The sequence below is a fragment of the Onychomys torridus genome, chromosome X, assembly GCF_903995425.1.
Source record: "Onychomys torridus chromosome X, mOncTor1.1, whole genome shotgun sequence".
NCBI lineage: Eukaryota > Metazoa > Chordata > Mammalia > Rodentia > Cricetidae > Onychomys > Onychomys torridus.
In genome coordinates, this window is record NC_050466.1 from 84,855,494 (window position 1) to 84,869,270 (window position 13,777).

At 37.8% G+C, this 13,777-nt stretch overlaps 1 protein-coding gene across 1 annotated transcript in view; it reads right to left on the reverse strand.

Moving 5' to 3' along the window:
- Asb12 (ankyrin repeat and SOCS box containing 12) overlaps positions 1-8,018 on the reverse strand; it is a 44,009-nt gene extending 35,991 nt beyond the window's left edge. Inside the window, exon 1 of the mRNA XM_036173950.1 lies at positions 7,974-8,018. The gene's annotated coding sequence lies outside the window, so the exon portion shown is untranslated. The remainder of the gene's footprint in view (positions 1-7,973) is intronic.
- Between the last annotated feature and the right edge of the window lie 5,759 nt (positions 8,019-13,777).

The following is a 13,777-nucleotide window of genomic DNA, read 5'->3' on the forward strand; positions in this document are numbered from 1 at the left end:
AAATCTACTACAAAGGGATGACACAAGCCCACAGAGAGTGAAGCGGCAAGCATGAGCCTGCATGGGTCTGTACCAGGTCCTCTGCAAATATGTTATCGCTGTTAGCTTGGTGTACTTGTGAGATTCCTACCACTGGGAGTGTGTGTATCTCTGACTCTTATTGCCTGCTCTTGTGACTAGTTTCCTTCTATTGGGTTGCCGTGTCCAGTTTTCACCTTTTCTTTTTGTGTTTTGTTTTATCTATCCTGTTTGGCTGTCTTCTTTTGGAGGCCTACTCTTTTCTGAAGAAGAAATTGGCAAAAACCATGGTTGAAAATACAGTATGAAAAAATGAAAAACTAGCAAATGTATCAACCCCAAGTGGGTTGGGGATTTAGCTCAGTGGTAGAGCGCTTGCCTAGCAAGCACAAGGCCCTGGGTTGGTCCTCAGCTCTGGCAAAAACAAAAACAAAAATTAAAAAAAACAAAAGAGCACGCTTCTTCACACTGTTTTCCCCCAAAAGTAACAAACATATTATATACATGTATGTGTACACACACACACACACACACACACACACACACACACACACGCACACACACATACATACATACATACATGTAAATTAGGCCTCATATAGCCTCATCTGCCTTTGAACTATCTAGCTGGTGCTGGCCACTGACATCCTTATTTTTTTGCCTCTCCAAATTGTTGGTATTATAACTATGTACTGCTATACCAAGAAACCTATTAGATTTTAAAAATCATGTCAACTGTATAAAAATCCACAACCTATATGACACCTAGATAATTAAAATAAGAGGTCCTAAAAAGGCTTGTTTTGTAAAACAATTAGACAAACATACAAATTATGTCTCAACAAGAGACAAAGCACTAAGATTTTCAGTTGCTTATGTAACTATGTCAAGAATGTCAAGAACATTGACTGGTAAAAAAAGACAAGAACCATATTTTTGCCTTGCATGTTTTACCTGTAGTATCATGGAGTGAATATAGATACAAAGAAAACTTACTGTAAAAAATTAACTTTCGGGCTGACAAGATGTCTCAAGGGATAAAGACATTTGCCACTATGTCTAATAACCTGAGTTTGACCCTTGGGATCCATATGGTTAAAGGAGAGACTCCTGCAAGTTGTCTTTTCACATCTGTGTGTACACTGTGACATGCACGCTCATACTCATACACACACATAATAAAAATATAATACATTTTAAAGCAAAAATGCTGTTAATCAATATTAATACAGACCCCCCAATGATTTGAAATTGATAATTTTATACTATACTTGATTAGACCTGCAGGCTATCTACAAAAAAGAGAGTTAGCTAAAGGAATATTATAACAAGACAGAGCTTGGGGAGAATGACTGCTGTAAATAAGAAAATATTTCTTATGTGGTATAAAACTTCAAGCACTTCTTCATACACTCATGCTAACATGACCATGAGTCAAATATATCTGAAAGTAAATTTTCTCTTAAAATATTCTGCAATTCATGGATACTTGCTGCATAACACCCCTCCACCTTTGCAACAGGTCGTAATTTTCCCCTGTGATATTTTTACTTTAGCCTCAGGCAATGAGGGTAGAAAAGCAGGGAAGGGTAATCATAATCATTAAGGAAACAGGCAGTGTACGGAAGCATCTCAACTGAAAGGCAATGTTTCCAAACTTAAATCCCATCTTAGAAATTAATAACATGTTATTTTCTTAATTACATTCTGGGCTGTTTACACTGGGCACTAAATCAGTAAGGGCCATAAATCTCTTTCTAGAAGAGAAAGGGTACCATAGTCTTACCAATTTAAACCATCTGAAAGACCAGCATAACCCTGCTTGGGACAAAGATAACTGTGTCCTTTGTAAGTATCCCTATCACAAAAGTAGCCTGTCTTCTTTCTGCCCTTGGGAATCACTGTTTTCAGAGATAACCATGTCGCCCATAATGTCTACACCATCAAAGAAATCCAGGATTCCAGAGAAGCCTCTGGCCTCAGAAATATGCATGTTCCCAGGGATGCCAAGTTTTTAGAGATTATCAAAGCCTCAGTTGTATCTGTGTTCCCAGAGATTCCCATGGCTTTGAAGATGTCTACACTCTCAGAGAGGTTCATTTATGGTCATAGGAAGTTTATTTATGATCCTACAGCAGTCATGATAGAGGTCTGTACACTGGGTTTTTGCTTGATCTATCTAAGCAAAGGCCTCGTCTGGACAGGGTGCCATTTAGACCTTCACTGACACTCATGAAGCTTAGAGGATGAAAAGACTTCCCAAGTACTAGGACAATACATTCCTTAATCGACATCTCTTCTAGTGACTCATCACAGGTTTCTAGTTTCTGTCTCCAGAACAAAGAATGACATAAAAAAGATCCAAAGAGAAAAAAGTGGTCTACAGGGATCCTGCTTCTATTATTTATAAGTGGCAAATTATTCTTTCTACTGGCCAGGCTGACACTGTACAGCAGGAGCACACAGCAAGAGGTCCCAAGATCTCCAACCTATGAAGTCAGGGTGAGAATGCAGAGGAAAAAGGAAGTCAGTCCCAAGGGTATGGAGAGATGGAAATGTGCAGTGGGTGGTTATGAACAAGCAGAATATCATAAGTGTTCATAGGAAGCAGAAGGTTCCAAGACCTCTAACCTGTCAGGCTGGGCTGGACATAAGACATGGGATTGCATAGTATATACAATCCCTGAGACTTCCAGCCTGACTGAGTCGGTCAGGTTGCTTGAAAGGAGTGTGCAGCTGGGGCCAGGTGTCCTGATACATGGAACTTGAGAACTCTAAATCAGTCCTGTTGGTGTGAGCACAGCAGAACAATGGAAGAGTGCTCCAAGCAAGGGCGACAGGTGTGCATAGAGGTGGTGGGGTTCCCAGGACATCTAACCTATCTGGTCTGGTTATGGCTGAGAATCTCTTTTGGGGACTTTTCTTTTTACCTTTTCTAGTTGAAGCACATCTATCTCAAGCACTGATCTTCTTTTTAATTTCCTGAAAGCTCCTTAATATACTCTCTCTTTGGGCTTGCTGCTCCATGTAAATATATATATACTCTACACCTACATCTTAGACAAAAAGAAGCTAAAAGTGGGCTAGTGAAGTAGCTAGAGGAATTAATCACCAATGTATTTGTATGTCAAGAAAACACTAGTCTAGTAGGTGGGAAGATCTCAAAAATATAACTTTAATGGTTTAAAGACTAGAGTTACTAATAATTGAAGAATAAAGTTTCCAGTAGAAATATCTCTGGATAAGAAGATACTTGGACTATAATAAATTTAAAGTACATTTAAAAATCAAGCTACAGTTTTGAGAAAATTGCAGATTTCATGTAGTTTTGAGATGAAAGTGGGAGGACTAACATCAGCAAGATAGTGAAATAAGAAGTCATGGCTTCTCCTTCCCTGCATGGCCACACCAATTCAATGCAATGTAAGGACAAATCCCCTGTGAGAAATTAAGACACTAACTGAAAGGCCCATGTTCCTATACTAAGCGTCACACTTGCCTCATTAAAGCAATAGGAAAAGCAGAAAGACTCACTCGTCATAATGCTCATTCCAAGTAGATTCCACAGACAGGAGGGAACCTCAGCTCTTAGCTTCTAGTGGAGCTGTAATCTCGATTCTGTGTAAGAATTGGATCACACATCTACTACCCCAAATTCTCCAGGTCCCATCCTGAATGGCTGGCTCTTTCCATGTTTTAGAGCAAACAGCCATGTATCTCACTAAGGACTGTAGAGTATAAAATGGCAGCTTTAACTAGCAGGCAAGCATTAAACACACCCCTTTTTCTGAGATGAACAAAGAAGTGGTTGAAAATTCTAACTCTTGCCTTCTCCCCAAGGCAGGAAGGAGTTGAGCCAGGCATTCAATATTCTATCGTCTTTAGAAGCTTCCAAGAAACGTCATCTGTAGAATTTGTGGAGCAGTGCTGATGAAACTGGGCATGCTATAGATACCTGGGATACATTAATACCAGTTCAAAAGCTCTGATCAGGTCAAATGCTGTCAAGTCTCCTATACAAAGCCAATCCACAGGACTAGAGAGGTGACATTTTTTGCTAATGTAAGGATGCCTATGCAGTTAGGGAAAATGAAGAAAAAGAGAAGCATAAAAAAAGATAAAACTGATTCACTGACAGATTAAAAATAAGCATAAAAGAGCCTATTAAGATTAGAAAAATGAATGAACAAAATAAGCATTTCGATAAAAATTAAAATAAAGCTCAAGAAATGAAAAAAATTCAGAATTCTCAAAGCCAAAAGGATAATTGAACTCAACATTCAATACAGGAGTCCAATCGTATTCTAGAAGAATCATAAAAAAAAAGAACCAGCAAATTCAAAAACAGATTATGTGACTTACTCATTCAGAGAAGCAAAAATGAAAAATAATAAACAGGGAAGACAGCTTAAAGGAACTATGGGTTGTTATGAGACAGACCAATATATTCAGTGTAGGAATCTTAGGGGAAGAAAGGAGGAGAAAAGATTAGTTTTTAAATTGGCCAGGCAGATCAAGTGGTGGTGACACACACCTTTAATCCCAGCACTTGGGAGGCAGAGGCAGGTGGATCTCTGAGTTCGAGGCCAGCCTGGTCTACAGAGTAAATTCCAGGACAGCCAGGGCTACACAGAGAGGCCCTGTCTCAAAAAACCACAAGCCAAAAGCAATGAGAAATTGGCCAGAGATGGTAGCACACACCTTTAATCCCAGTACACAGGAAGCAGATGCAGGTGTATCTGTGTGAGTTACAGATAAGCCTGGTCTACCTAGAGAGTCCCAAGCTAGCAAACTACATAGTGAGACCCTGTCTAAAAAAAAAAGCTGAAAATTCAGCAATCCAAGAAAATAAATAGATATCTTAGGGTTCTTGTTGTTATGATGAAACACCAAAAGCAAGTTGGGGAGGAAAGGGTTTATTTGGCTTACATTTCCACATTGCTGTTCATCACTGAAGGAAATCAGGACAGGAACGTAAGCAGGGCTAGAACCCAGAGCCAGGAGCTGATACAGAGGCCACGAGGGGTGCTCCTTACTGGCTTGCTTCCCCTGGCTTGCTCAGCCTTATTGAACTCAGGACTAGCAGCCCAGGGATGGAACTACCCACCATGGGCTGGGAACTCCCACATTGATCACTGAATTTAAAAAATGCCTTACAGCTGGATCTCATGGAAGCATTTCCTCAACTGAAGCTCCTCTCTCTCTTATGACTCTAGCATGTGTCAAGTTGACACACAAAACCATCCAGGACAATATCCAAGTTTTTTTTTCTTTAGAAAAAAAAAGCACGAATAAGATGAACTGAAAGAAATTCAAACTGAGATACATACACATACTAGTCAAGCTATCAGAAGTTAATGAAAGCATAAGCAAAAAATAAGTCATATATGAAGGAAATTTTCATATAACAAACGATTCAACAAAATCCTAACATGCCAGAAGCAGGTCTTCTATTGCAATGATAAATTCAAACTGCTGAAAGTGGAGAGAAAAACTTACCAACCAAGAATGCAACAGGAGGTGAAATTGAATTTCAAAAGTTAAAGTGAGAAAATTAGTTTCCAGGACAGATAAAACTGGGGGATTCCATTACCACTAGACCTGCCTCACAGAAAGTGTGAAGGGAGTTCTTCAAGCTGAAGGACTGATAAAGCAGCATCACACTGTCATGAGGAAGATTGTGACTTGATAGAGGTAAATATTTAGATAAATCTAGAACATCGCATTGTACTATTGGTGGTCAATAAAACCACGTTTATATTCCTTCTCTGGATTCTAAATGAAAGCTCTATCACTTTAAGAAAGGATTCCAACAAACTTAATATGCCATGCTTTATTGACACCCAGAGGAGGCCTGCTTATTTTGGAATAGAAACAGAGGAGGAGTGGATAGGGGAATAGAGAGGAGGTGGAGGAGGAGTTGGGGGGTGGGAGGAGGGAAAGGAAACTACAATCGGGATGTAAAATAAATGAAAATTTTAATTAATTTTAAAAAAGAAAAATTTCCAAACTGTGAGATGTGTATTTGGGCCTTTTTGGTGGCCATTTTTCACCAGATCTGCTCAGATAGAAAGGGAAAGGTCAATTGTCACTTAGAGGGGAAACACAATCTTTCTCCTACCCTGAAGTCCAGTTTCTTATTAAAGAACTAGTATAGTTTGGAAATCCCTCATCTTTTACCCTCCCAATAGATGATCAACTTGGGAGGATTATTTAAAGAAGCAGTGACCTATTTAATCATTAAAAAAGTTCTACAAAAAGCTTTGATTCTGGTTGTACTCCCTGAGGCTATGCTTCTACCTGTCCATTGTCTGAATGGACATCTTTAGTCACCAAAGTTAAGAACTTTTCTCTCTGTGGCTTATGATGTTTTCATTTAAAAATTTGATATAATTTTCTGTACCCCATCAATATAAACATTATATTAGAGGGTCATTGAATATTTATTCACTTGCTTCCTTTGTGTTTGTTTTCTTTTGGGGTATTTTAAAACAAGTTTTATGTATAACCAGCTGACCTCAGTCTCACTATGTAGCTGACAATGGCTTTGAATATGTGATCATTCTACCATGACTTTTGAGTGCTGGGATAATAGACATGTGCCACCAGGCTTAGCTTCACTAATTTTCCTTCTTCCATTATTATTTTGGATTGAATACAGAGTAGTGTGCATGCTAGGCAAGTGTTTTACCACTAAGCTATATACCCAGCCTAGAAGAATTGTTTCTTAATGAAAATTCTTAAGGTCATATTAACTTCCTATTTTTTTCTATACAAAAGCATACTTAGGTCTTGGTATTTCGTTTTATCTAAGTGAAATTATGGTCTACATTTTTCTGCAAAAGGGAGATTTGTGTTAGAAGAATCATAAAATTAATTATCCCCCTACAGGAGTATCAATGTACTTTGCTGAAATTGTTGATTTATTAATCGGGCTCATCTTCCAAATGACACCAAATTAAATTACTTGGATTCCAATTGTAGGTATGTACAGGGTATCTTTTAAACTTTCTGTGCCTTTAGAATAAAATTTTCTGTATCAATGCATGACAAACTATGAAATCATAACCAAATAATACAATTCTGATGAGCATAATGTGAACATAAAGCTCTGATAACAGAAATACAAAGCAGTATTTGAATTAATATGAAGAACAATACAAAGAAAGTTCCAGTGAGGATAAACCAGTATTGTGGATTCTGCTTCTTAGAAAGACCAAAAGGGAAGTCTTGGAATCTGGATCAGAAAACAACAATAAGTCTATTATTCAGACAGGTGAACCCAGAAGCTAGCCATATGGACATGGTATCCATTCAACTTCATCATTTTTTGAGCCTTTCCTATCTGTGGTAGTTTAAAAGAAAAATATCCCATATAGGTTCAGGTGTTTGAACACTTGGTCCCCAGTTGGTGGCACTGTTTGGGGGAAGTTTAGGAGCTACAGCCTTATGGGAGGCCACTGGGAGTGGAATTTGAGAGTTTAAAGCCTTGTTCTACTTTAGTTTGTTCTCTCCACTTTGAGCTTGTGGGTTCTGACATGATCTCTCATCTTCCTGCTCCTGTCACTAAGCCTGCCTGCTGACATGCCTCCTATCAAGATAGATTCCCTTCTCTCTGGTAGTTAAGCCAAAGTCAATTCCTTCTTCCATAAGTGGCTTTTGGTTATGGTGCTCTAATACAGCAATAGAAAGAAAAAGAACTGATATGCAAACTCTTACAGAAACCTATTATGTGTAACCTATCTTCTGAAAGACACTAAAGCATGTTAAATGTCCAAGGAAAAGTAGAAAGGAGTTATACTCAATGTTAAATCACAAAGCAGTTATATTGAAAAACCAGTTATTTCATAGACTTAGAGCTCTTTTGTGTAAAATGACAAGTTTGTCCAGAGTTCTTTGACTCATTCTCAATCTGTTACTCACATAAAGGAAAACATCATTACTTTTTCCCTTACCTTAAATTTGCTGGATATCCTGTGAAATGGATCTAGATGAATGATGGTCACTGAGCAGATTTGTGATGCGTGGTTCCACCCATTAAAACAGTTGGTCTTTTCAACCTTTGCTAACTGTTAAGAAAAGGCAAAAAGTACAATAAGCCATCTTTGCATCATAAGCTTTGTTAATAGGATTTCCAAATACTGTCCACATGGTACAGAAAATCTACTCTTACAGTACTACATTAATTTCTTGTCATAACATCAGAACCCTCTATGGGGAATAAAAAGAAAACAACAGAATGCAAAAGAACAGCTTACCTAATAGGAAAAGAGAACAAAAACATTCTATAATATGGAGTTAAGATAAAAGTAGGGTTCTTAATCCACAAAACTACAAACAAACAACAAACAAGGAGCAGTACTTAGAGGAAGGAACCAGTAAGAATAGTAAATCATGATTAAAATCATAAATCATAGATCTATATCCTTCATATTAGAAAGTGATTTCCCTTAACCATTTATTCTTACTAATACAAATTCTTCCTACCAATATGGAGGAGTTTGCCTGTCTTCAGTAAGCTTCTATAAAACCGGAATAATGTAAAGATCAGGGTAATCAACATTGGATGTTTTGACAAGGGTAGATATCGATAATTTATTTATTCATTTTTTTCATGTTACCGTATGTGCAAGATGTATCAATAGATACAAAGACAATCAGTTCATGCTTTTGAAGAGCCCACAATCTAACTAAGGGTGACCAAAAGTAAATAAATAAAGCCAATATAGTAGAAAAATTACTGTTACAGATGAATGTATAACTATGTCCTTTCACAGCAGCCTGAGAAACTTGAGCCTTGATGGAAAAACAGGAATTCCCCAAGTAATGATGGGGAAGGAAACTAATTTCCTTTAATTCTGTCATCCATTCATACATATCAGTAATTGCTCAATGACTATACAAGAGGCACTTCAGAAGACAGTAGGAGTATAAGTGAGAAAAACATATAAATGATGAATACACAATGACAATGCATAAAACAATAACATTCCATGCTGGGTTTTTAAAAAAATACAAAAGACAATTGTCCTAGTTAGTATTAACTGTCAGTTTGACACATTCTAAAATCACTTGAAAAAGTTCCAATGGAGTAATTGTAGTTGGCTTCCTCAGGCTGGCCTGTGATCGTATCTGTGAGGGATTGACAAGTCATAATTGATATAGAAAATTCCAGCCCACTATGGGTGGCACCATCCTGAGGCGGGTGGTCCTGAGCACTATAAGAAAGCTAGCTAAGCATGTGTCCATGAGTGAGCAAACTGGAAAGTTTCTCCATTGTTTTTGCTCCAAGTTACTGCTTGAGATCCTGTCCTGACTTTCTGCAGCAATGGACTGTGACCTAGAAGTATAAGCTAAGAAATCATATCATCCCCTAGATTGCAACAAAGATGAAACTAGAATAACAACCCAAAAAGATCAACTAAAGTGAATATTGTGAGATAAAAAAGGCATTTACCAAATGGACAAAGGAGAAAGGACATTCTGTTGGGGGAAATAAATAACTGTATACACACAAGCAAGGGCCAGCAGCATAGTGGGGGGAGAGAGTGGTCCAGTTGGCCAAGGGTCAGACCAATGAGTGTGTGCTTTATTTGGTGGCAATAAGGAGCACTGTAGTCATGGCACAAGGAGGATCATGATAAGATGTGCATTTTCAAAAGAAAATTTTGGTAGCTATAAGGAGAACAGACCTAGAGGAAATTAGTTTAGATATAGGAAGACAAATGAAGGAACTTCTAGCATCATGAATTTCCATTAGTAACTGAAGTAAGGAAAGAGTGGTAGAGCCACAGAGATATTTGCATATCCATGTTTATTTCTACACCTTTCGAAACAGCTAAACTCTGGAACTAACAATGAGATTTTATTTGGCTTTCAGAAGAACAGAATTATCAAATGTATAGGAAATTAGATAAAGCTGAAGATTACGTTAAGAGAAATAATCCAGACTCGAAAGAAAGACAAATACTGCTCTCTCTCTCTCTCTCTCTCTCTCTCTCTCTCTCTCTCTCTCTCTCTCTCTGTGTGTGTGTGTGTGATTATAGGTGCCTTTCTTCAGACCTCAAACCTATTTACTGGAGACTTCAATTCTTGGTGTAGACCCTGGGTCCCTCTAGCCCTTTCATTCCTATCTCTCCAGGTTATTATTTAGTTTATTGCAACTTACTTGCTTGATCTCCTCTTTCTACCACACCTCCAACTCTCTGGGGAACTCCCCTCTTGGTGTGAACAGGATTCCCTTAGCTCTTCCCTCTTAGCCTTTTCTCCCAGCCCAAGTCCATTCCTCCCTGACACACACCAACCTGCAAAAGCATTCTCTACCAGGCAACCCATAGCCATCACAGTTTCCTAAGATCCTGAGAAGAATACAAATATATCCATATTTATCATATAACACAAATCAACTCTGAAGGAATCAAGGATCTCAACATAAAGCAAGATACCTTGAATCTGAAAGAAGAGAATGTGGGGAATAGCCTTGAACTCATTGGCACAGTAAAGGACTTTCTGAACAGAACACTGTTAGCACAGGCACTAAGATCAACAATTAAAAAATGGAACTCATGAATCTGAAAAATGTCTATACAGCAAAGGACACTATCATTAAGACAAAGTGGCAGCTCATAGAATTAGAAAAGATCTTTATCACATACATATCTGACAGACGGTTAATATCTAAAATATATGAAGAACTAAAAAAAAACCTGGACACTAAGAAAAAAATAGCTCAGTTTTAAAATGTGGTAGAGAACTAAACAGAATTCTCAAAAGATAAACACAAATGGCTGAGGAACACTTCAAGAAAATTTCAACATTCTTAGTTATTAGGAAAATGCAAATTAAACCTACTTTAAGATTTCATCGTACATCAGTCAGAATAGCCAAGATCAATAAAACAAATGACAGCTCATGCTGTCAAGGATGTGGGGTAAGGGTAATATTCCTCCTTTGCCAGTGGGAGTGCAAACTTGTAGAGCCACTTTGGAAATCAATATGATGATATTTTCTCAGAAAATTGAGAATCTATCTACCTCAATATCTAGCTAAACCACTCTTTGGTAGATACCCAAAGGACTACATCCTACTACAGGGACACTTGTTCATCCATGTTCATTGCTGCTCTATTAGAAAGAGTGCAGATGTCCATCAACAGATGAATAGATAATGAAAATGTGATATATTTACACAATGGAATATTATTCAGCTGTTAGAAATGAAATTTGTAAGTAAATGGATGGAACTAGAAAAAAAATCATCCTGAGTGAGGTAACCCATATCCCAATGACAAATATGGTATGCTTTCTCTTCTATGTGGAGGTTAGCTTTTACTCCTTCATTAGTAATGCTACAATCAATAATAACAACAGAAGTTAGGTAAGGAGTAAGGGACTGGGATGGGGGAGGATCTCCAAAGTTATGGGAAATAGAATACACCATTATGGATAGATGGAGGTGTGTGAAACAAGAGGATTAAACCAAGAAAGGAGGGAAGAAGGAATTTAAGGGAAGGAATATGAGGGGGCACAACTAACACTAAGAGTCATTTGAGGGATAATATGGACACCTACTACTATAGAAGTTTTTAAAAATATATTCATATACGAAAGAAATCTAAATGGACTCACCAAATAACTAGAGGAGAAAATGCCTCAACTAGACATCATTTAATGCCAACAGAAACATCTAGAGCCAGGAATGGGTTATATATAATTGAATATAATTAAATTGTTGGCCAAAGGGGCCCCATGGAAACCCTCAAACAACTCAAGGTATTGCCAAGATTATTGATCATGCCCCAAAATCCGATGGTAAAGCCATATGCTATACACAACATTTAAGTAACTCACTGAATACAGATAAATTGAGTTAGTGCCTAACTAGAGGCTTCACACCTACTGTCTAGTATCCATGGTACTGGAAAGTACTTTGCATGCTACTAGAGGAGAAAGGTAAACACCAACACAGCTACAGATCCTGTGATCTACAATGGTGACCTCCCTGCGTGATACACTGGTGCAATAGCGGCATAAACGTTGTGGGAGTAACCGACCACTATCTGGTTGGATTTCAGGCCCATGTCATGAGATGGTATCAATGCCTGTTACTGTTCAGATGGCTAAGAACCTGAGACTAGATAAGCTATGGGCCAAGGGGAAAACCAAACACTATTGTTCTGCTAAAGTAGTATTTCTCAACTTTCCTGATGCTGCAACCTTTTAATACAGTTCTTCATGTTGTAGTAACCCCCAACCAACCCCAACCATAAAATTATTTTCATTGCTACTTCATAACTGTAATTTTGCTACTGTTATGAATCAAAATGTAAATATCTATGGTTTCTGATGGTCTTAAGTGACCCTTGTGAAAGGGTGGTTTGGCCCCCAAAGGGATTGTGAGCCACAGGTTAAGAACCACTGTGCCAAAGGGACACATCAATAAAATGACTCCTAAGGACATTCTAATATACCCATAGATCAGTGTCTCAGCCATCATCAGAGAAGCCACCTCCCACAGTAGATGGGAATAAATACAGAGACCCACAATTGAAAAATATGCAGAGAGTGCAAGACCTTGGAACACACAGTTCTAAATGGGATGTCTCCATCAAATCCCTCTCTTCAGACCTCAGGGAACCCCAAGGGAGGCAGAAAGATAGCAAAAGCCAGTGGGGTGGATGACACAAAGGAAACTATGTCTTCCAAATATGACAAGACTGCTGTACATATGACCTCATAGAAACTGCAAGCATGCCCAGAGCCTGCACAAATTCATGCCATGAGGGATCCCAGCACAAACCCCAATCCCTAACCTAGAAGCTTTCTTCAATCAACAACCTCTTGCAAAGGAAAAACTAGTTTCTTCAATGGAGTCTCACAGATATATAACCACAGGCTCCATGACAAGCAGTATTTCTGTCAGGTTTTTGTTTTGTTTTGTTTTGTTTTTTGTTTTTTTAAATCTCATATTGCTTTAGCATTTAGGAATTTTTTATCTTACTGATCTTTTTCTTGTATATTATGGTTTTCAATTTTGTAGTTTTATCAGTTTTGTTTTTCTATGTGTGTGTGTTTCTTGTGCTTTTACTTCATTTTTTAAAACTCAGTTTGCTTGAGTGATTTTTTTTTGCCTGTTTTCTAAAGAGAGAGAAAGAAAGCATGGGATTGGATAGGTGGGGATAGTCTGGGAGGAGACAGGGAAGGGGAAACCATGTGGAAAAATTAATTACAAAAAGATATGTAATCAGTTTCTGTGCCCATCAATAGATGAATGCATAAAGAAGAATCTGGTATACGGAACATTATTCAGTCATAAAGAATAATGAAATTCTAACATGTTTAATAAAATGGAATGAACTGAAGGACTTAATGTTAAGCGAAAGAAGCCAGACACAGACAAATATGGCCTCTTCTCTCTCATGTGGGAGCTTACAAAAACAAAGGTGACCTAAAAGTAGAAAAGTGATTATTAGAGACTAAGATGGTGACTCAGGGAAAGGGAACAAGGATAGAAAATGGTTCTGTGTGATTAAGGCACTTTTGCCTATGTAGTACTTGTATTTGATAAATACATACTTTTCTATATGTGGCAACTAGAGTCCTATTATATGTAAAATTAATATATGTTAGTAGAAATTTTAAATGAAAAAAATAATAATGAAGTATGGGCTAAGAGGTAGCTTGTAGTTGAGAGGCCTGGATGATCTTCTAAATGACCTGGGTTTGACTCCCAGCACCAACATGGTATTTCACAAACATCT